The sequence below is a fragment of the Macrosteles quadrilineatus genome, unplaced genomic scaffold (genome assembly GCF_028750875.1).
Source record: "Macrosteles quadrilineatus isolate MER2022 unplaced genomic scaffold, UCM_ALF_1.0 Scaffold_5__1_contigs__length_97177068, whole genome shotgun sequence".
Classification (NCBI taxonomy): Eukaryota; Metazoa; Arthropoda; class Insecta; order Hemiptera; family Cicadellidae; genus Macrosteles; species Macrosteles quadrilineatus.
In genome coordinates this window covers 40,549,386-40,571,185 of record NW_026542598.1, presented here as the reverse complement: position 1 = coordinate 40,571,185, position 21,800 = coordinate 40,549,386, and positions in this window count along the sequence as shown.

Below are 21,800 nucleotides of genomic sequence, written 5' to 3'. Positions count from 1 at the left end.
ATTTACGGTTTGAAAATTAATATAGTTTTTCCTATACGTAATATTATCAAGCCTATACGTAGTATTATCAAGCCTATACGTAATATTATCATAGCTACAAGCAAATAAAATAAAATCCTACTCGAAGGACCAAAGTGTAGTTTGTTATTAAAATTATGGTAAACGAATTAACCAATGGTTAACGAGTAAACGAATGGTAATGATCGAATTAAATACAGATATATAACACAAAAATGAATGTTGTGTTCAAATAGTTCAAATAATTATTGATTAATTCATTGCTGTCTACAACGTTGTCACATCCAATTTAAAGACAAAGTCGATGCAAGAATTAGATTAATTCTGGCAGTCTTTAACTACTTATGAGATACTCAATTGATTGTTCAATAATTTAAGGTTAAAATCCTGATAACATTTTTAGACTGATAATTTCCTTCAAAACACTGTTTACTGCAGTAGACTACTTATTCACAATTAAAATAATTATATATTTTTTTGTCTACTCTTCTTAGCTGCACCAGAAGCACTAGAACAAAAAATGTGTGTAGATGTGTTTGTTGGCTACATCTAGGTACTCTTGCACTTTATGGTGTTGGATTCACCGAGCTTCAATTATTTTTCATAAATCTGATACAACCATCTGAGCAGATTCAAACTCAAAAAAGCTTGGGTGTGATTCTAGTATAAAATAAATCAATTATATACAGTCTCGTTGAACATTTATGGACACTGGATTTGTAAAAACCCCAAAACGGCCTACAAACAACATGTTGAGTCTTATTCAAAATAAATTCCCTGTAACACTACACCATGTATACAACAATGCTGAAATTCACATAAGCTGATTTGGCAATAAAATAGAGAATACAGGGTTAGCAACTTATAAACTTTATATTGTCCTAACAGTGTCTCTTGGGATAACATCCTGTTCCCTGTGAAGAGATTGACGAACAAGCATACAAATTATGTTTATAATGGAAATCGTATAATAATGGTGCAGTATAATATTTATAAAATGTGTAAGAGTCTAGACCGAGTTCTGATGTTAAAACCAACATCAAAGCATAGCTGTTAAGTGGGACCTTGCCAAGTTTCACTCTTACATTTTGTTGTCATTAAGTAACAGTGGTTCTGGAAAGTTAGTGGCATTTACTTTTTAATTATAATTAGTTTCATGAACATTATGTTTGAGATAGCAATGTCTAGGTGTCTATTTTAAAGCTGAGCATGGATTCAAGATGTGTTATTCCTCGCGGTGTATTTATAGAATTTCTGACACCCCTTCGGATTGAATTTATGTACTTTCATCGCCTGTAGATTGTCCCACTGCTGAGGTGAAGACTATTTACGCGAGTTACGTACTCTACTTACCTACGACCGTTTTTAATTACTAACAATACTCATAACTTCTAACAGAGGATATGTTTCCGTTTATAACCTCTCATTTCCACTGACAGTGATGCAACGACTCATTTTACCAACCACTAATTGCAACACTCATTAACAATTAAATTGGTCTAAACAGCTGATTAGTTGAAGCTTGAAGCATTACAATTTTTACATCTTTTCTCTCAACTCTTGAACTGCATTAAACAATGTTGTTAAGTAAGTAAACAAAGCTGTTAAGTAAATCTAAACAATTAAACAACTAAACAATGGTCGTAGGTAAATTTAACTAAGAAGTGACACACTTCTGATTGTTAGGTTTATTATGTGAGAACCCTATATACCTTTAGGAATATTCATAACTCCTCCCATTTAGCTAGTCTTATTGTGTATTAATTACATAAATTGTGTGTTTTAATCTAAAAAAGCTTTACGTAATGAAGGTAAGTTTTTACTTGCGATTGAATGATGAAGATTGTGTTACCGTTCTGGTATGATTGATAGGATAGTGTTCTGTACTCTATCAGATGAACAGTGCATGATAAAATACCCTCGCCGCATCAAACCTGCAGACTAAACAAATTTCAGTTTGTGGATTTGTACTGAAATATTTCTGTAAACAAGTCATAATTTTGTGAGACCCTAGCCCATGGTCTAATGGTAGAACATTGGACTTCGGTCCCTGAGGTCCCGGGTTCAAATCCTACCAAATCACCAATGGACTTTATCTAAGTGGTAATGCCCCAACCTCTAGGTCTAGCCTGAAGTAACGTGAAAGATTATCCAAGCTAGACCCTATCGTTCTAGGACAAAATATCGTTTATAGTCAAAGACTTTGTCGTAATAGTTTAACAAACTCAAACTAAAAACTAATGCCTAGTTGTGGTTACTGACAACATCTTTTTCCGTTGTTGAGCAACACGAGGAAAAACTTCTGATAACTATAAGCACCAACCACAATTTTACCACAACCATTAGCAACCATGGGCTGACGACAGCAACCACACCGCTTGCTACTACTATGTTTACCCATTTTGATCTAGTTAACCAGGACAGTGTGGTATAGTCAATGGCGTGACCCATGATTTGGGTGCAGACTGTTGGCGACCACCAATTTAAGTTTTTTCAATACAAGGAATATTATTGAGCCATATGTTTGTGTCACTACTATCTAAATGATAATGTGATTGATAGAGCACTACTAAGATAGAGGTACTATCTAAGCCTATTTCCACGGAGCGAGCTGGTTTAGTGGTAGAGCGCGGAGCTTCGATCCCTGAGGTCCCGGGTTCACATCCCACCAATTACCAATAGATTTTATCCATGTGATAATACCGCAACCCCCTAGGACTAGCATGAAGTAATGTGTAAAACACTAGCGGGCTAGAACTAGCGTCCTTGATGTGAAGGTCGAACAAAAAAGAATAAACCTACGTCATTTTAATACTTAAACAAGAAAAACAGTGTAATAGTACTAACTGAACGATAATGACAGTGTTGTACATTCAAAGGGCGGACACTTATTTCGCCAACTGACCTAAGTCAGGTAGTCGTATATTCCTGAATTGCGCCAATTACTCCGGGGAGCCACCTGATGAATCATTAACTGGGCCGCAAGTGGCCGCCCTCTTTGACTGTATAATTGAGTAGGTTAGGTTAGGTCAGGAGGGTATGTTAATTTATGTTAGGTTAGGTTAGGTTAAGTTAGGTTAGTTTAGGTTAGGATGAAACGTAAACCCGGTTATCTCTTCTGCCGGCATCTCACCCCTACCTGACTTAGGCTTGGCGCTTAGGGACATTTTTTGGTACCCTTTTAGAGGGTTTGGCGCAATTAAGGAACTCTTTGTTGTCATTGGTATTTAGTCTTTGGCGCAATTAATGCACGACCTATTCAAACGAGAACGAGCATAGCGCACAAAACGAGAATGTCAGTGGGTTAGTAGTGGAAGTGACAGCGTAGGATGAGGATTAACACCGTCACAATAGACATTACATAACATCAAATATCAACGCCTGCGGTGACAACTGTACAACAGTACAATGGCAGGACAACCATACAACAGAACAGACAACACTATCTGACTCATACTTTCTCTGGCAGTTCCGCGTATGGCATAACTGTGCCAGTGGATCCATCGAAGTTTGACAATGTTGACCCATATGGCAATGCGATCGGTGGGTTAGTGCTTGCCTTCAAATCAAGAAGATTACTGGTTTAATTTCAAGAGGTAGTGTCGATTCTGGAGTCAGTTGTCATTCTCGATCATTGACCTCTATGACTAAGTAGACAATTGTGAGAGAAATGATTGGTGGTTCAACTTTTATTTTAAATTATAATCTAATTTGGTTTTAATTTAATTGAAAACCGGTATTGCCATTGGTATGCTGAAGTTACATACAACATTCTTCTTACTGTACTAGGTCCTATAATTTCTGAGCTTTAATACTTACTATTACAATAGGCTAAATATAAAATATTTACTCATCACAACCTATATAGTATAATTCAAAACTGCGAAAAGTGTTGTATAGAAATAAGCCTTAATAAAAAAAAAAAGCCTATTTGTGAGAATAAATGTGCAATTCCTCGGTATCATTCCATCCGTAGTCTTTGTAGAATGATGGGTAATGTTTTAAACACATGGGTTGTACGTTTAACACAAATTGGTAACATTGTTTAGTATTTTCCAATACTAAATCTCTTCTGATTCACTAGCGAAATCATCAGAGATGATTGTATTGCTTCATTGACGTTGCTTTATCAATCTTTTCAACAATCTAATGCTCTGTTGCGGTATTTTACTCACAGTTTACATCATTTCGGTCTCTCAATCATTTGCTGGCTTCGTGGTTACGCGGGTCTTCTGTCTGGGAGTCACTTGTTCGAATCCAGCCAATGATTTATAGCCACGTGATTATGGCGTTACCAGTATTTTATAATCAACCTTAAATTTTACATCCACCTCAATGCAAAAACAACTTACAAAGGATAAGTTTCAATGGGGGACTCCCTCTTCCAATTGCGATATGATAATATAACAACATAGACTTTAGACCCTGGGCTGAAAATATAACACTTTGCAAAAAATAATATTGAGAATATGACACGAAAATATTACCAATGCATTTAAAACAACATTTAAGTTAAATTATCCACTAGTGCACTAAAGACAAAATATTTTAACCCTTAGATTTTTTTCTGTAATAGTTTATGTGGATTTATGGTCTTTGGCCAGTTTTAAAAATCGGTGTAAACGACAGAAATCAGAATTTTTAATCTGCGTACTCGAATTAAGCTACGTTAATAATTATAATTATTATTATTCTTAAATTGGCTACAGTTTTAAAATGGGGATGAAATGTCTAGTTTTTTGTTTTTTTTATTGGCTACATTTTTAAAATAGAGATGAAATACATAGTATGTTCTATCCATTGTCAATTAATCTGTGGAGATAGTGAGAGAATCATTTTAATGAAACTAAAAATCCAAAATATGTTTGTTTTCCTTATGCAACTTAACATGTTTGTTTACCATTTACCTACAATAATCTCAGCCAGTTTAAGCAGTTGACCTCAATATTTTCTCTGTTGTACGGAGGCTGACGAAAATCCGAGTCTAGTTCAAATAAGTGGATTCGTGATGAAGACATGAAATTAAACAGCACCTAACCGTAGCGCCACTTCCACTCTTATATAACTCATCTTCAGAGATGACTTCCTAATCTTCGGTGTAGATCTGCAACTAGTTGTAACTATGTTGCAGACACTATAACAATAGTGCCCATAGTTAATTTGGAAAGTTGTACCATCATAGGCCAATATAATTAAATATAGACCGGCAGCAGTGCTGCAGTTAGCATAAGTTCTGGCGTCCACCGCTTGTAGACACGCTACAAAACTACACGGCACTCCTGGCGGTAGACGCCAGAACTTATTTGGTCTATGGTTGTACTAGGATAAACTAGAGGAAAAGTATGAGTGTGCTCCATTATTGACACAGTTTGATTTTATTTTTCAGGATTATGGGCCATTTACTAAGAATATCAATAGTTTTCTAGTAAAATTAATTTATAAAAAGTAAACACACATTTTTGATTTTGTAATATCCTGGCATGATTGCTGCAGGCTTTAGACCATGTGGTTACCACTAGGGGACTAGGGTATCTAACTTCTTATATTTTCCTGTTACGATTTCCTATTTCGAGGTTCCGAGACCGAAATGATTGCATAGCCTACGGCAACATCTTCTATTTCATTTCGGACGGAAATTACAAATTAAGTTGACGTTACGAGGGTTTTTAATTTGAAATTTATATTTCTTCAAGGAAAGATTAAGATCAATATTTGTAAAAGAAATCTGTACTATTTTTTCAGGTTAAGTGTAAGAAGGGACAACACGGCTTAACTTTGTCATGGTTAATTAAAGAATTTTCTATTTCATTTACGATTTTTGTCTAGTTTTCACTAGTATAAAATAAAAATGAATTTATATTAATTAAGTCACATAAGTAACGTACATTTTGAATATTACTCAAATTGTTTAAAAGGTCCTGTCCTCCTGTCCCTTTAAGGTTTATTCTTTTGATAATATCACCAATCTAAGTACCTTAAGTAGGACATTTTTAGATTTTTATAAAAAAATTGATGTATTTTAACGAGTACAAATTAAATGTAAGATTCTTCCCTATACAGGGTGAGTTTTAATTGCCCCCCCCCCAACTTTTTTCTACATTTTTTCAAATATCAATCCCAGACCACTTCCAAACATTGTTGGGTAGTAAGTACTTCATTTTGACTAGGTGGTCATTTCCGGCCGCCATCTTGGATCCGCCATCTTGGATGCAAAATATTTTTTTCAAATGTAAAGGTGGGGTTGTGACCCATTATTTCGAACTAGATTTTTACCCTGATTACAATGCCGCAAACAGTTTTTAAAAATCTTGTTTCATACCAAAGTTATGAGGACTTTTTAAAACTTTATTTTTAGCCCATTTTAACATTGTGCATTTACAAACTAAGACCATAATCTCAAAATAGTGCTAGATAAAGATAAATATACACTACCAGTCATTGCCAACCTATTTCCACTTGGTTATGAATGATGTATTTTTTTCGGCCGCCTTCTTGGATCCGCCATTTTGAAATGTGATAAATTATTTTAAATATAAAAGGGGTGTTGTGACCCATCTTTTCGGATTACTTTTTAAAGCTGACTTCAATTCCATGATCCATTTTTCATTTTCATATTTTGATTTTGAAATATTAACATTTTTAACAAAAATATTGCAATGTTTCATAAATAAAACTTGATAACAAAAAATGGATAGCGGCATTGAGTTTAGCTTAAAAAAGTAGTTCGAAATGATGGGTCACAACACACACTTCATATTTAAAATAATTTATCCCATTTCAAAATGGCGGATCCAAGATGGCGGACGAAAAAAATACATCAGTCATAAATAAGTGAAAATAGTTTTACAATAACTGGTAGTGTATACTTATCTTTATCTAGCACTATTTTGAGATTATGGTCTTAGTTTGTAAATGCACAATGTTAAAATGGGCTAAAATAAATATTTAAAAAGACCTCATAACTTTAGAATGAATCAAGATTTTTAAAAACGGTTTGCGGCATTGTAATCAGGGTAAAAATCCAGTTCGAAATAATGGGTCACAACCCCACCTTTACATTTGAAAAAAATATTTTGCATCCAATATGGCGGATCCAAGATGGCGGCCGGAAATGACCACCTTGTAAAAATGAAGTACTTACTACCCAAAAATGTTTGGAAGTGGTCTGGAATTGATATTTGAAAAAATGTAGAAAAAAGTTGGGGGGGGACAATTAAAACTCACCCTGTATATCATTTTTTAAATCTTTAAGTAGTACTTAGGTTTGCTACTATCTGAAGGGAAAAAGTTTTGTTTTAAATAAAATGTTAATAGTAGCTTATAGGACAAAATTGCTAAATTTGAAAAAAAATATCCATAAACAAGCAAACTATGAAAGTTTTTTTTCTTATGACAAAAGTAGGGAACTTTTAATATACAGGTTTTTGGAATTTTCTTTGTTACCATAGTTGTACAATAACACTTCAATATACAAAACTATTTGTTTTTAAGTTAACGACAACACGGTGGATGAAATAAAAGTTGAAAAATTTCATGTTTTAAGGGTAAACATTTAAACAAATTGAAATACGTTAAGACCTCATAGGATGTTAAACACAGGTTCCCATGAGCCGATCTTGCTAGTTCGCCAACAAATAAAAGTTCATCCAGGTCGTCAGCTATATAGTGTTGTTGACATCTGGGAATATAAAGTTAAGAAGCAAATTGATCCCGGGTCTAGGTTTGTCCGTTCCGCCTACGGAAATAGATTCTGCCCTATAGGGGAATTTGCTGAAATTTAGGAGTTTCACAGAAAAACTTAACGCGCTACACAATCGATAGATCCTCCATAAGATTTGCTTCAGGAAATCTTATCACATTCACTAAAAATCACCTTTCAGTATTTTTTGACTGGGCCTCCTCTAATAGGTCAGTCAGCTAACAATGCCCGTGCTACAGACATTATGCAACTGAACGTCATATGCTACAACCGCAAGTCATCCTATCAAACCGTTGCTGTCTACAATGTTGCAACATTACAGGCCAGAACAGGAAATGTTGAGGCTTGAGTATTTAACCTCCTTCATTTTATGTTTGTTTAATATTTTTTTCAGGTTTGTCCGTCACTGTAGACCTATGCGCGTGATCTAAAGTCAATTAAGTTATGAAGTCACATTGGCAAGATAGAGCTTAGGACAGGAGGAGGATATTCTCAGTCCAGCAATCTTTGGCTCATAGCCCAAAGTATTCATTGACTATCTTGATACTGAAGTAGACATTTTCTTAAGGACCAGCTGTTGCCACATTTTTATTCGAAATTAATACAACGTTGTGTGCGCCAGTCAAAGAATGGTCTAGTATCTACAATAATATTTTCTACTTTATTTTTTGGCTAACATAATTGATTGATCAGTTGCTTTAGCTCACAGTAAGACGTTCCATTAGTTTGACTTGGTGAAGTTTGTGTATTTAGCACAAATTAGTAAATTAGATCAGCACATTCTGTCAGGGATTCACAGGTCCCGGGTCCAGGTCTTACCATGAGACCTACGGTAATAGCTTACTCTATATGGGAAATTCGAAAAAAATATATTTAAGCTATATTATAGGTATACACATTTATAAAATGTTTATACCCTATACTATTTTTATAACATAACATCCAACTCCCACGAAACATCTAATAAATCTATACGTATATAAAATGTGCAGTTCGCATATGGGTTCCCTTGTCGATAATTAACTAAATAGTAAAAACAGTACGTAAATTACAGTATAATTACAATGGAACCTGGCCGAAAAGAGCCTCAATAACAAGTGGCTCTTGATAACAAATGTCATTTTTAAATACACTTTTAGAGTCCTTATTTGCATGCTATACCTCTATTAGGAGTCAACCTTGATAACAAGTAATATTTTATCAGCCCCCATGAGTTTGTTATCAATGTTCCAATGTCTAGCTAGCGAAGGTAAAAATATAAATCAGTTTAATGCAGTTGTATTGTTTTGTCCTAAGACGCTAGGCACGAGCCTGGGATTGTTTTCCACATTACTTCAGGCTAGACCTAGGGGTGGCGGAATTATCACTTTACCAATAGACCAGCTCCCCATTATCACAGAAAACATACAACTATGTTTTCTGTGCCATTATACAGCGCAAGATGACCCATGTGAAGTTGTAATGCTATCACAATGTTGATCTGAGGAACCAGCTGTCGTAAATTAAGAAGGATGTGTTAAGTGTAACCATGGTAACCACCGTACTTCAGTTTCACTGAGAATCATTAGCAGCAGAGGAAGTATGGTTTGTAAACTAAATGATTATGGTGTGCTACACTATCATTGTTGCACCACAGCTGTTTAATCTGAGCAAATAAATCGTAGATGTTGTTCCTCTGTGGAATAATTCCACAATTTATAAAGTATAAATGTTCAAGTTATTAAATAATGTTTGGTAATCAAAACATGAATAATAAGTATGATAAACGTGTTTGGTAGAAAGTGGTAGAGCTCGGGACTTCGGTCTCGGGTTCAAATCCCGCCAAATCACCAACAGATTTTATCCACTTGATAATTCCGCAAACCCTAGGTCAAACCCCTAGGCCTGAAGTAATGTGTAAAACAATCCCAGGCTCGTGATTATAGCTCGTAGAACAAGAAAATAAATAAATAAAACCAGTTGTTTGGGGAAAATCCCGACACTATCGATCCTTTCGCACAAAACATCATAACCCAAGCTAATTTGTTGTAAATTCATATACAGATGTTCTAATCTAAACTGCTGCATATCATTTTAAATCAGTTGTTTCATAAATCAGCTGTTTAATAGATAACGATGCATTGTTATTCCCTCATATTTCTTGTTTGTAATTTCTAGTAGTAGGTAATGTATTTATTTTTCTCTTATTTGTGTACAGATAATAATTCACTGCCGTGAAATAATAAGTACCTTTTTTGGGCCACCCTGTATTTTTCATAAACGGTTATCCCCGCAGTGCCGATGCCACGGTGGTTTTCCACGGGATGGATCTTGCTTGCAAAACTTGAAGATGAAATTAGGCCTAATGATGATTGATGCCCAAATTCTCTCGCTTCCTCTGTCAGATGTGGTATTAAAAGAGAATTGACCTATAGCTAACATGTGAGGATCTGGGTTTTCCTTATTGCATAAGCTAAAGTAGTTCAACAATTTGATGCCGGTGCGATTTCAATTGTTTTAATAAGAAAATGTGTAAATTTAATTGGCTCATTGACCAACGGTAAATAGTACGGTACTAATACGGTGGCTGCAAAAATATTTGTAATTTTTTATTTTCTCATCAAGATACTAAACGATAGATCGTTTCCTGTAAGTATATTTCTTACCAAGGGATGTAGAGTGTTTTTAGAAAAAGTATCGGGTTTTAAATAAGGACCAAATAAAAAATATTAAAACACAAATCAGATCCAACAAACATATACCTTCTCCCATTATCTTGCCAACAACTCTTAAGATGGATAAGCAGTGGAGTAACTATGATATTTTACTGGCAAAATCACAAAATAACAATACATATCAAACAGGGGTTAAACAGGAGCATATAGAAAATCTTTTAACAAAATCGTGTGAGCCGTTTTTGTGAAAATCTAATTTTTTTAAAATCACAGTTAAGATTTTAGACGAAACAATTCTTTATAAGGGAAGATAGTGGATAACGTCATCATACGGTTGGTTCTATTTCCACCGTTCTATTCCACTAAAAAACAACATGCATTTTGTAGTAAGAATATCCATTCGACGAGCTTAAAAAGTAAGCTAATCTGTCAACTATACGACAATTGCTGTCATTATTTCAGTCGGACGATATTGTTAATAAGCAACATAATGATATTTTCATCAGCTGTTTTACATACGTTAATTGGTGGCTGAAAATTACATTTTGCTGGCCATACCAGCTGTTATCATCATTTTTGGGACCGAGCTGCAGGTTTTTACATTTCTAGGGCCACAAAACCAACTGTTCGCTTATTTACTTAAAACAATAATGTATATTAAATACACAATCTGTATCCATAGCGTTGCAATAGACTGGTTTTTTGTCACCGCTGCCTAACAACTGTTTATATTACTAATAAAATTTCCTACAATCTACTATCACGCATTTCTTGAAAATCTCAGTTAAGGCAGCCAAAAATTGCCTCAAAATAGAAATTTGTGAAAGTATCCGTTTTTATGTCTATTGTCTACATGGAAAACGGAAACTTTTACATATTTTTATTTTGAGACAATTTTTGGCTGCCTTCACTGAGTATTTTCAAGAAATGCCTAATAGTAGATTGTAGGAAATTGTATTCTCTTTTGGAATATTTCCATCCACTTTGGTCGATTTCCTCACCATTTAAAAGTTATTTCCAAAAACGTTGAGCAACCTCAAATGTTTAGTGGAGAAAAAAAGTTGGAGATTACTTTTTAATTTTGAACAATTAAATCTTCAGTTCTACTGGATCGATTTTATTAAATTAATGTGTCTTTGGAAGACATAAACTTAGGGTTGCTTTTTTTCATTTAATGTGTGTTTTACAGCGGTAAGTTTAATAGTATAAAAGTTATAAAACGTTGAAACCAGGCTATTCATTTTGTATCATCCGGTATATAAATAATATAACATAATATAATATAAATATATTACACCACATACCAACAATGCGTTTAAGTTTCGTTCGCATCCTATCTTCATTTTGTCGATAAAATATTTAAAAAATACTTTAAGACTTGTTTGGCATCGGTAATGCAGATTGTGATTCTGTCAAAGTCAACGGATGGCGTTCTCATCGTGTTGTCGGTTGTGAAGATCGTGTTTTTGTCAAAGCCAACAGATAGCGTTGCGATCGTTTTACAAACTCTACTTCAGTATTATCATAACTATTGGCCAAAATCAAGCTAAGGTTTGAATTGAAATAATATAGGCTTATTACATTTTAAGATACGTTCTATTTGGTCGTGTCACATTTATAAAAAAGTGTTAAAGAGTCCGTAAAATCGGGATATTTTTACTCTTTTCTATAAAAGTTCTCACTCTTAGGTTAGTCTTGAAAGTAATATAAGTGCCATTTGCATTTTCGACTTAAACTAATCTTAATCTAGTTGTAATAAAAACATTATTTGTTGGTAAAGGTTGTGAAGAATCACAACCTCTTCAATTTTTTTTTGGAGCCCGAAAGGGTTCCTTCTTATAAGATATTTCATATCCCTCTCACTTCACTTCTACCTCAACCTCACTGAATTCGTTAAAATCGGGAGACGGACGTTTACCAATAATCCTACCCAGGCATTGTTTAAGCTAATCCCCAGATTTATGGTCCTTCCCGGCAGTTGAGGGGTAGCAAGTGCTAGAGTGGGGGTAGAGCGAAGAGGATGGAGTTTGTCGCCCCCAGCGACACCGGACGTCTGACGTTCCCAGAAGGATAGGTAATGACCCCGGAAGAGACTACAACATTTAGAATTGAAGTATTTAAATGGACTTCCGTTAGCAAATAATGTTTTGAAGGGAAATCAGTTTGCCTACGAATGTATAACTGTAGCATAATTCCTGGATATACTATGGGCAAGTTCGTCATGGAGTATTGTGAATAGATTTCGATAATAATTTCAACCGATACGATTGCCACAATCAAAATGTACAACTGTTTACAACAGCTGAGTTTTACTCCCAAGAGACTAATAATGATTTCCTACTCCTAAGGGAGTAAAAATGCTACTTTAGACCCGCAACGCATGCATTAAAAATGGCTGTTTTTGCTGCAGTATGACGAACAAGCTTTTGAACTTTATAATTATACAACTTGTTACTCCAACTATACAAAAATAAATATTTCATTAGTTTAATTTATTAGTTAACGACATTGCGTGATGCGATGACTATTCGATTTAAGTCGATTTTTGGGAGTTTCGCTTCGCTAATAAATACTGTAATCAAACCATTCTTTATTTATTTACAAGTAATAATGCAGCATTAGCTTGATACAAAAAGTAACAAATTGGCCTCCAACTGTGCGTGATAAAGAGTTCTCACTGGCTGTGTAATGGTTATACACTACAATCCAATGTACTACGACCAGTTTAGGCTGAACGATATTTATATTTATACGATATTATTGTTTAGGGCGATATTAGATTTTACAAGTTTACTTAAGGTAAACTGAACTATACGTAATTAATAAAAGTTATTGAAAAAATGATTAATTTAATGTTTAACGGAATATGCCTCCCCTTAGGCAGGCATAAAATGTAACATAGGGTATATCATTTTAAAGCTTAAAATGCGAAGAAGTTTTTTATCCTATTTGACAGTGTAAAAACACGGTGTATAACAAACTTTTCTAAAGCAAGTTGTGGCGCCCTTATTATTGATTTGTCCAAATTTTAGCGAATTTCCCATATAGGGAATAAGCTATTACCGTAGTACTCATGGTAAGACCTGGACGCGGGACCGATTTTTTTTTCGTTTTGAGGTCCCTAGAGGCCAAAAACACCATCCGTTCAAATTCATATATATATATATATATATATATATATTTATATATATATATATATATATATATGTGTGTCCGTCAGCACGATAACTCGAGCAAAAATGATCCGATTTTGATGAAATTTGGTACAAACGTGTAAACTTACGTTTATTCGAACGAGTTCGCGATCCAGCATGATCGGATCATGGGAACAGGGGTTTACGGGGGGTTTTATGGGGTAAAAATAGGTTTTTCCCTTTTTTGACCCAAAAAACATAAAATTTAGCAATTTCTTTCCAAACTATTTTGTAGAGCTTAAAAAAACAAATAATTTAGTATATTGAAGCGTTACTATGCGCCTAATGGTTACGGAGAAAATTCCAAAAAATTATAAATTTAAAATTCCCATGTTGTTCTTATGGAGAATAAGTAAACTGTTGTAGTTTGCTTGTTTGTGAACATATTTTGATCAAATTTGGAAAATGTTTTTATTTCTTACTAACTATTCACATTTTACAAAAAAAAAAACAGTTTTACCCTCCCTGATGCAGCAAACCTAAGTACTTGTTAAACTAATTCTATTTAAATGAAGAATAAATGTTATATTTTTAGGTAGACATTTCAGTGTAAATCCAATCAGTCAAATGGAAATTCGCTTAGTCTGCAGGTTTGCTGCGGCGGGGGTATTTGTTATTCAATCATTTACAAGGTGTTTTATGGATTTGGCTGTAACAAACAGTACGTTTTGCGATAGAATATCCAATGAAGATTCTTAAAAAGTGATTGGAAATATTATGGTGGCTAAAAGTTGAAAAACGATATTTTTTGGACAATTTCAAGAAATTTATAAAAATATAAAAATGGCTGTTGCCGGAAGTAGGAGTGAGATATAACTATCCAAATTGTGTATTTTTATCTTAATTGGCGGGCATAATAAAGCCTTAACATTTGTCACTTTGACTACCAAGGTTTTATTTTTACTTGTGTTTTAGTACAGTTTTGTAACTGCTAACGAGTTGATTAAAATGTATTGTAAATAGAAAGTTATGATCTAATTTTAATTTGTAGGTTTATTTGGCTTTTTATACATGCATTTATCTATTCGAATTGTATAAATTTTAAGTATTTTTTTATTTAACATAATATAATATATTTGGGCGGACATTGTATCCTCAGAAGTTATCTCCAATCATTGTTTCAAATAAATAATAACTTTTCATCTGTGCAGAAATTTCTGGTTATTATGGTTCTATTTGCGTTTTTATATCAGTTTGTAACCACTAACGAGTTGATTCAAATGTATTGTAAATAGAAATGTATGCTCCAATTATATTTTTTTACCTTTCTTTGGCTTTTTTGTGCATTGTATAAATTGTATATATTTTAAGATTTTACATTATTTAACTAAACATATTTGGGCATAATATTGTACCCTCCACGTAGAGTTTATCTTCTATCAATTTTTAAATACATGAATATTTTTCGTCTGTAATGAACAAGAATACAATTCCAATATTGAACGACACAATATTACGAACCAATATATTTACGAGACAGTTTATGTATTTAATTTAATACCTCTACATTTACATTTGAACTTAACATATAACGGTGTCAATTGAAGACACACGCTACAATGGAATATATTTTTATGAGCACAGATTTTTCCTTAACAGAATAGGTCATTTAAATACCCCCACCGGAACAAACATGCAAACTAAGCAAATTTCCATTTGTCTGGCTGGGTTTTCAATAAAATATCTTCTTTAGGATGTCATATTTTTATTCACTATTATAATAAAAATTAGTTTAACGATTACTTAGGTTTGCTGCGACATCAAAGATAATTAAGTGTTTTTTTTTATTGAAATATATTAATATTTTATTATGAATTAAATAAATTTTCCTAATTGGATCAAAATAAGTTCATAAACAGGCAAACTGATTGTTTTGAAAACATATTTCAATAAGCAAATTATCGTAATTTAGGCTACTTGTTCACCATAAGAAATTAAAAATTACAGTTATTCATTTTCATCCTTAACCATTAAGAGCATAAAAACGGTTCAATAAATTATTTGTTTTCTAAGCTCTACAAAATTGTTTAGAAAGAAATTGCAAATTTTATGTTTTTAGCTACAAATGTAAATGGTAATACGGTAATTACTTTTTTCCGACATAGTAAATTCCCTTGACTTTATTTATTTATTTATTTATTTATACACAATTTACAATATTATCCTATTTAATGTCATGAGCAAAACTTTGTGGACGTTTCCATGCAACTGGTCATCTATTAAAACATAGACAAACTCCTTACATATGGGGTAAAACTATGAATTTGATAATTGTAAAAAAACGAGAACAGTGTCACATGTATTAGGAAGTTAAACACAAAACGTAAATACAAATAGGTATAATAACACTATTGAAACAATAAAACATTTAGGATATTTACACTGTTTTAATGTCAACACGCAAGACGGTAAAAACTGTACATATAACAGGTGGTAAGTGGGTTTATATTTCGATTGGACACACTCCTATCATGAGTGCGGACTTGATCAGACCCAATGGATGAATGACACCCCTGTACACGTATTATGAAGACCATTAGATCACAAAGATGGGGTGAGTTGTTGATTAGTTAGTTCCTTGGTTCCTTACTGAATTTTGTACCTCTTTCTCTTCTTCTCTCATCACTTTCACTCTATCCTCCACCACGCACCAACTTCCCCTACATCGGCGTTTCACCCCCTCCACTGTCCTACGCTTATTCATCGTCAACCCCAACGCAGTCACGGATAGAGCTGACAGGTCAGCCGAGCATCACTAATAGGATTATTGTATTGAAGGTTGTCCTACACCCGTATGATTTTAACGTGTACTACCCCAGAGTAATAAAAACAATTTTGTTTTATTACTCTGAACCACAACAGTTCAGTCCAGTTACGGTAAAAACATCGGTATTAAGATGGATGACCAAATGAGATCGATAGTTGTACAAGAACCTATCTTCGATGTAAAAAACACCAAACACCGAAAGAAAAACTTCGATATTGTGAAACATCGGCTACCGATGGTCAAAACTGATGCATAATGAAATAAATGACGCCGACTTCACTTATGTCATTTTATCTATATAAATAAAATTAGAGTTTTGTCTGTAAACTGCTCAGAATTATGTATATTTTGGTCATTTTTACGTTTTATACATTAAAGAAGCCAAAACAATACTTAGCTCAATTTCTGTCTCACTGTCACGGCCCAGAAGGCATTTTACGCGGCCTTCTCCTGAAAAACGAGAGTACCTAAGATTCAAATCATATAAATGCATTCCCTGGATTTGCGAGAGCGTCTTTAGCCATTAAAATATGGCCTCACTACTTTGTAAATAAAATGACGGACGTTCAAAACCCAATTTTGTGCGATTTTTGTCAAGTTTTCTCCCAATGTTTATCACATACGTCATCTATAAAATAACGAACAGCCGTTTGGATCAAGATTACTTTTTCTAGCTGTCACTGATACGTTTACATTAAATGTTGTAACGTACAAGATTTTACCTGACCCGACAATATACAGGGGGTTACTTACAATATTTTCATTATCCATTTCACTCATCTTCTGAAAGTAACGTTCTTCTAACATATTCTTCTAAGTCTATTCGGAGCCGATAAAGTAAGTTGTCAATTAAACTTTAATATCCATTGTAAGCAACAAAATGATATTTATTAGTGACCAATCTGTGCTAAGACCTTTATAATATTGTGTTTTCATGAGTTGAATTTCAATTAGTTAACGTGCGTTTCGACTATAATTGTAGTGGTAGGTTTGTTTTGTAAAACCTGGATTTGGCTATAAAACATGAACCTATTTCATCTACATTGATCCTAAATATCTAGTAAATATAGTAAAAATCCTAAAAGACGACTAGGATTGAAGGCGTAAAAAGGTATTTAACCTATTATTAGTACTATTACAATCCAGGAGGCAAAACATGGATAAATTAAATTTCTCATTTGTTCATTACGCATACCTCATAATACGCTTCATATTTTCAATTTGCGCAGAATATTTTTTTTTTTAAAGGGCCTGCAACGGTTTGTTGTCGTAGGAAGCTAGGCACGAGCCCGGAATAGTTTTTCACTAACTTCAGGCTAGACCTAGGGGTTGCGGCATTATCACTTAGATAAAATCCAATGGTGATTTGGCGGGATTTGGACCCGAGACATCAGGGACCGAAGTCCCTCGCTCTAGACACTAGACCAGCTCACTCCCTCGGCGTCAATAATATAGATCGTAGTTTTGTTTAAGCCACGAATACTTGTCCCTAAAATAATCATGTTTTAGAATAAATCATTTATGTTAATACTATAAGTATATTCTTCGTGCCAGCAACGTCATTTTATTTATATGTTTATGTTTATGGCCCAAACCGGTTCTGTTCAAGTATTCATGCTCAAAGCCAACAGATAGCGTTGAGATTGTTTTGTCGGTAGTGCAGATCGTGTTTTGTCAAAGCCAACAGATAGCGCTGCGATCGTTTTACATAATTATTACTTCAGTCTTATCATAACTATTGGCCAAAATCAAGCTATGGTTTGAAATAATTAAGCTTATTACATTTTAAGAAACGTTCTATAAGGTCATGTCACATTCAGAACAAAAGGTTATATTAGAGTCCGTAAAATCGGGATATTTTTTCTCTTTTCTATCAAAGTTCTCACTCTTAGGTTGGTCTTGTAAGTAATATAAGTGCCATTTGCATTTTCGATTCATTACCTAAATTTTTTGCGAATTCTTTTAAATGAAAGGTTGTGAAGTATCACAATCTCTTAAATTTTTGGAACTGGAACCCGAAGGGGTTCATATGAAATAATTCCCTCACCTCATTTAGTTCATTGAAATTATACCACTACAGTTCAGTTCAGTTGACGGAAAAAATATCGGAAGGTTTCAACTGACTACAAGATTCTCGTGCGTAGAACGGGCACACGGCTAGTGAGTAGTGAATTTCAAAAACACTCTCTTTCCGCCACTGTGATAGCATAGATAAAAGGAAATCTATGGTGATAGACGATAATCAGCTGTTTACGGACGACAATCCTGGGACTACGTGGCGGCCACACTCCACACTTCAGGCTACTTCCGGTCAAGCCCGCGGCAAAAACAAACTTAATATTCAGAGCCTACTGCTATCCCCGAACAGAATTAAATTACAACAGCTTAACAGGTAGTCTATTATTTATAGTAAATACTAGCTGGCCCGACGGACGTCGTCCTGTTCTAATGTGGTTTTTATGTCAAATGCTCGTTAATTTTCAAGATGAGCACGTTCGCATGGCTCAATCACGTCTTAGTTGGCTACGCTCACTCGAGTACCTTTAGGTAGGAGCTCGTTTGCTGCGCTCACTTGCCTTCAGGTTAGCTCGTTCGCTACGCTATCTCACCTCCAGGTTGAAGTTCGTTCGCTACGCTCACTCACCTTTTGGTTGCAAATTAGCTGTTGTCATAAATTGAAAAAAATAATAGTGCTGCACCCTGTTGGTAAACCTATTCACTTTTTAATGCTATTGAACATCACAGAATTAAATTCTTTAAGCTGTTAAGAATCTTTAATTCCATTTCAATATGAGTACTCATAAGGTTAACATGGGAAACTCCAGAGCCACTGGGGCGGAGCCCTTTTGACGGATCTGCACCAAACTTCACACACACCATCCTTGAATAATGCTTAATAATACCTGAAAGTTTCATTACAATCTGTCGAGCGGTTTCGGAGTACATAAAAGGACAAACAAACATACATACATACAAACATACATTGGATTTTATATACATAAAACATAAGATATCAAATCTATCAGATGGATATGCACCCAATTAAATATGTAAACGAGGATGAATGAATATGTAATTTTCATCCAAACTGCTAAATTTATATCACCTATTTTTAATATTTACAGCTGCTTAATTTAACGATTGACTACAATGGTTTGGACTTAACAAAAAACTAACATAAAACTGTAGCGTCTGCAGATTGACAAGACCAAATTAAAGATTAAATTACTAAACAAATCCTGAAACCCAAAAGTAAATTGGGGGCTATTCTGCTCAATTGCTCAATCTTTCTTTCAAAAGAAAGAATCATGCTCATCTGTCAAAAGGTTAATTGGTTCAGAATATTTCGTAAAAAAACCCTTGTCACGTTTGCCCACGTAGGCTTATATGATAAATCACAGACACAAAATAGCAGCTTTTAATAAAATAAATAATTTATTACACCACATACTACATACCACACTACGTATCCAAGTTCCTGTCTTTTCGTATCACATCTCTATTGTCATAGACAAAATGGCGTCGGTAACGCAGATCGTGGTTTAATCTAAGCCAACAGATAGCAATGTGGTCGTTTTACAAAATTATTACTTTAGTCTTTATCACAACTAGTGATAAAAATTGAACTGTTGTTTGGAATATTTAAGCTTTTTACGTTTTAAGATACGTTATACATTATTAGTGTTACATTTATAACAAATAATTACAAGCGAGTCCGTTAAATGGGTATATTTGTATCCTTTCTGTCGGAGTTCTCGCTCTAAATTTAATCTCGAAACAAATATAAGTTTTTATCATGAGGCTGCATGCCTAAGGTTGATTTTCTATTGAACGCCAAGTCGATGCGATTGTGGTTAAGCGCGATCTCGTCAATTTTTGAAGCCCTAATGGGCTAATAATGTCAATGATGCTCTCAGAATGGGACTTTCGGAGTCAGTGATAAACAGGGATAGCCAATTGGTTCATTGGTTGGTGGGCGTCCATAAAGGTGGTGACACACTACATCAAATATAATTGATTTTCCATGAAAATTACATGGTTACAGAAATTACAATAATTCTTAAAAAATAAATGGATGATCCCCACATAGGCAAAGCCAGCGCGTGAGGAACGAGTACATCAGTCCATCCATATTCTATAGATTTACCAGACATACTAAATATTTTTCCCCGAACTGAGCATGGAGAAGGGAGGTAAATATCAAACAAAATTTCAATCCAAACATTACCCCGAACAAGACCAAGACCAGACGAGTTTACCGAGCGCGGTAAAAGGGAGTTTAAAGAGAGATGGAGAGCGTGTGTGAGCATAGATTAAAAGAAGTAGACACTCCTTTTATCTATGCTGGAACGCTATCCACTAGTCCACCAAAGGCAATGGTTACTCATCGTATCGTTGCGGTAACGGTGTTCGAGAGCCAATAGAATTGTGGAAAAAAGTAAATTTTCCCTTAGCATTATTTTGTAATACTGAAACTGGAACTGCAACAGGAACGGGGTGTGACGTCATTTTGACGTGCGAATAGTCACTTTGTAAATTGCAACTATTTCAGTTTTGTAACATAGTTTTCCCCACACTACGATGCTTTTAGCCGTTTTACACTCGTTTATTGGCGGCCCAAAGCTACTTATTACTGTCAATGCCAGCTGTCATCGTCATTTGGGGACCGAGCACATTTTTACACCCCTAGGGCCGATCAGCTGCCTGCATACTTTCTTCAAACATTATGCATTATTAATACATAATCAGTATCCACACAATTGCAATTGCGGTTTTATTGTCACCACTGCCTAGCAACTATTTATTATTAATTTTCTGATTCCTCATTTTTTTACATAACCTTAAAGTTATAGTTGTGTTGACTGTTAGTGTGCATTATTATTGTGGTGAATAGTCGTAATAGTATAGTGTGGTGAAAAATAGCGTTCGTACCACGGACTGAAATGGTTCTGCAGCTCTCGATTGTTTTAAATTCTCGACTTCGTCTTGAACTTAAAAACTATCTCGAGCCGACAAAGCCTTATTTTCGGCCCTTGGTACGAAATAAATTATGGTTCAAATAATGGTGCAGCATGACAAAAAGTATACTTTATCACATGGATTAAAATTGTATTTTCAACCCTCTCTCATTTACCGACCTTGGTTTTCGCCAAAACGTAAAACTACTAGTATGTTTTCTGTGGCTCGGGTCGAAAAGAGCCACTTTAGGCATAGCCAACGAAGTCTATGTTTTAGGCTGTAGTCAGCGTGGTTGCTGTTGGTCTTATGTGATGGTTGGGTCGCTGGCTCTAGTGATGGAATGTTGTATTAATAGTCAACTGGTCAAAGGTACTATTAATAAAATGCGGCGTCGGTAATGTAGATTGTAGTTTTGTCAAAACCAACAGAAAGCGCTGCAGTCGTTTTCCATCAATATTGCTTTAGTCTTATCATAACTATTGATTAAAACTAAACTGTTATTTGAAATA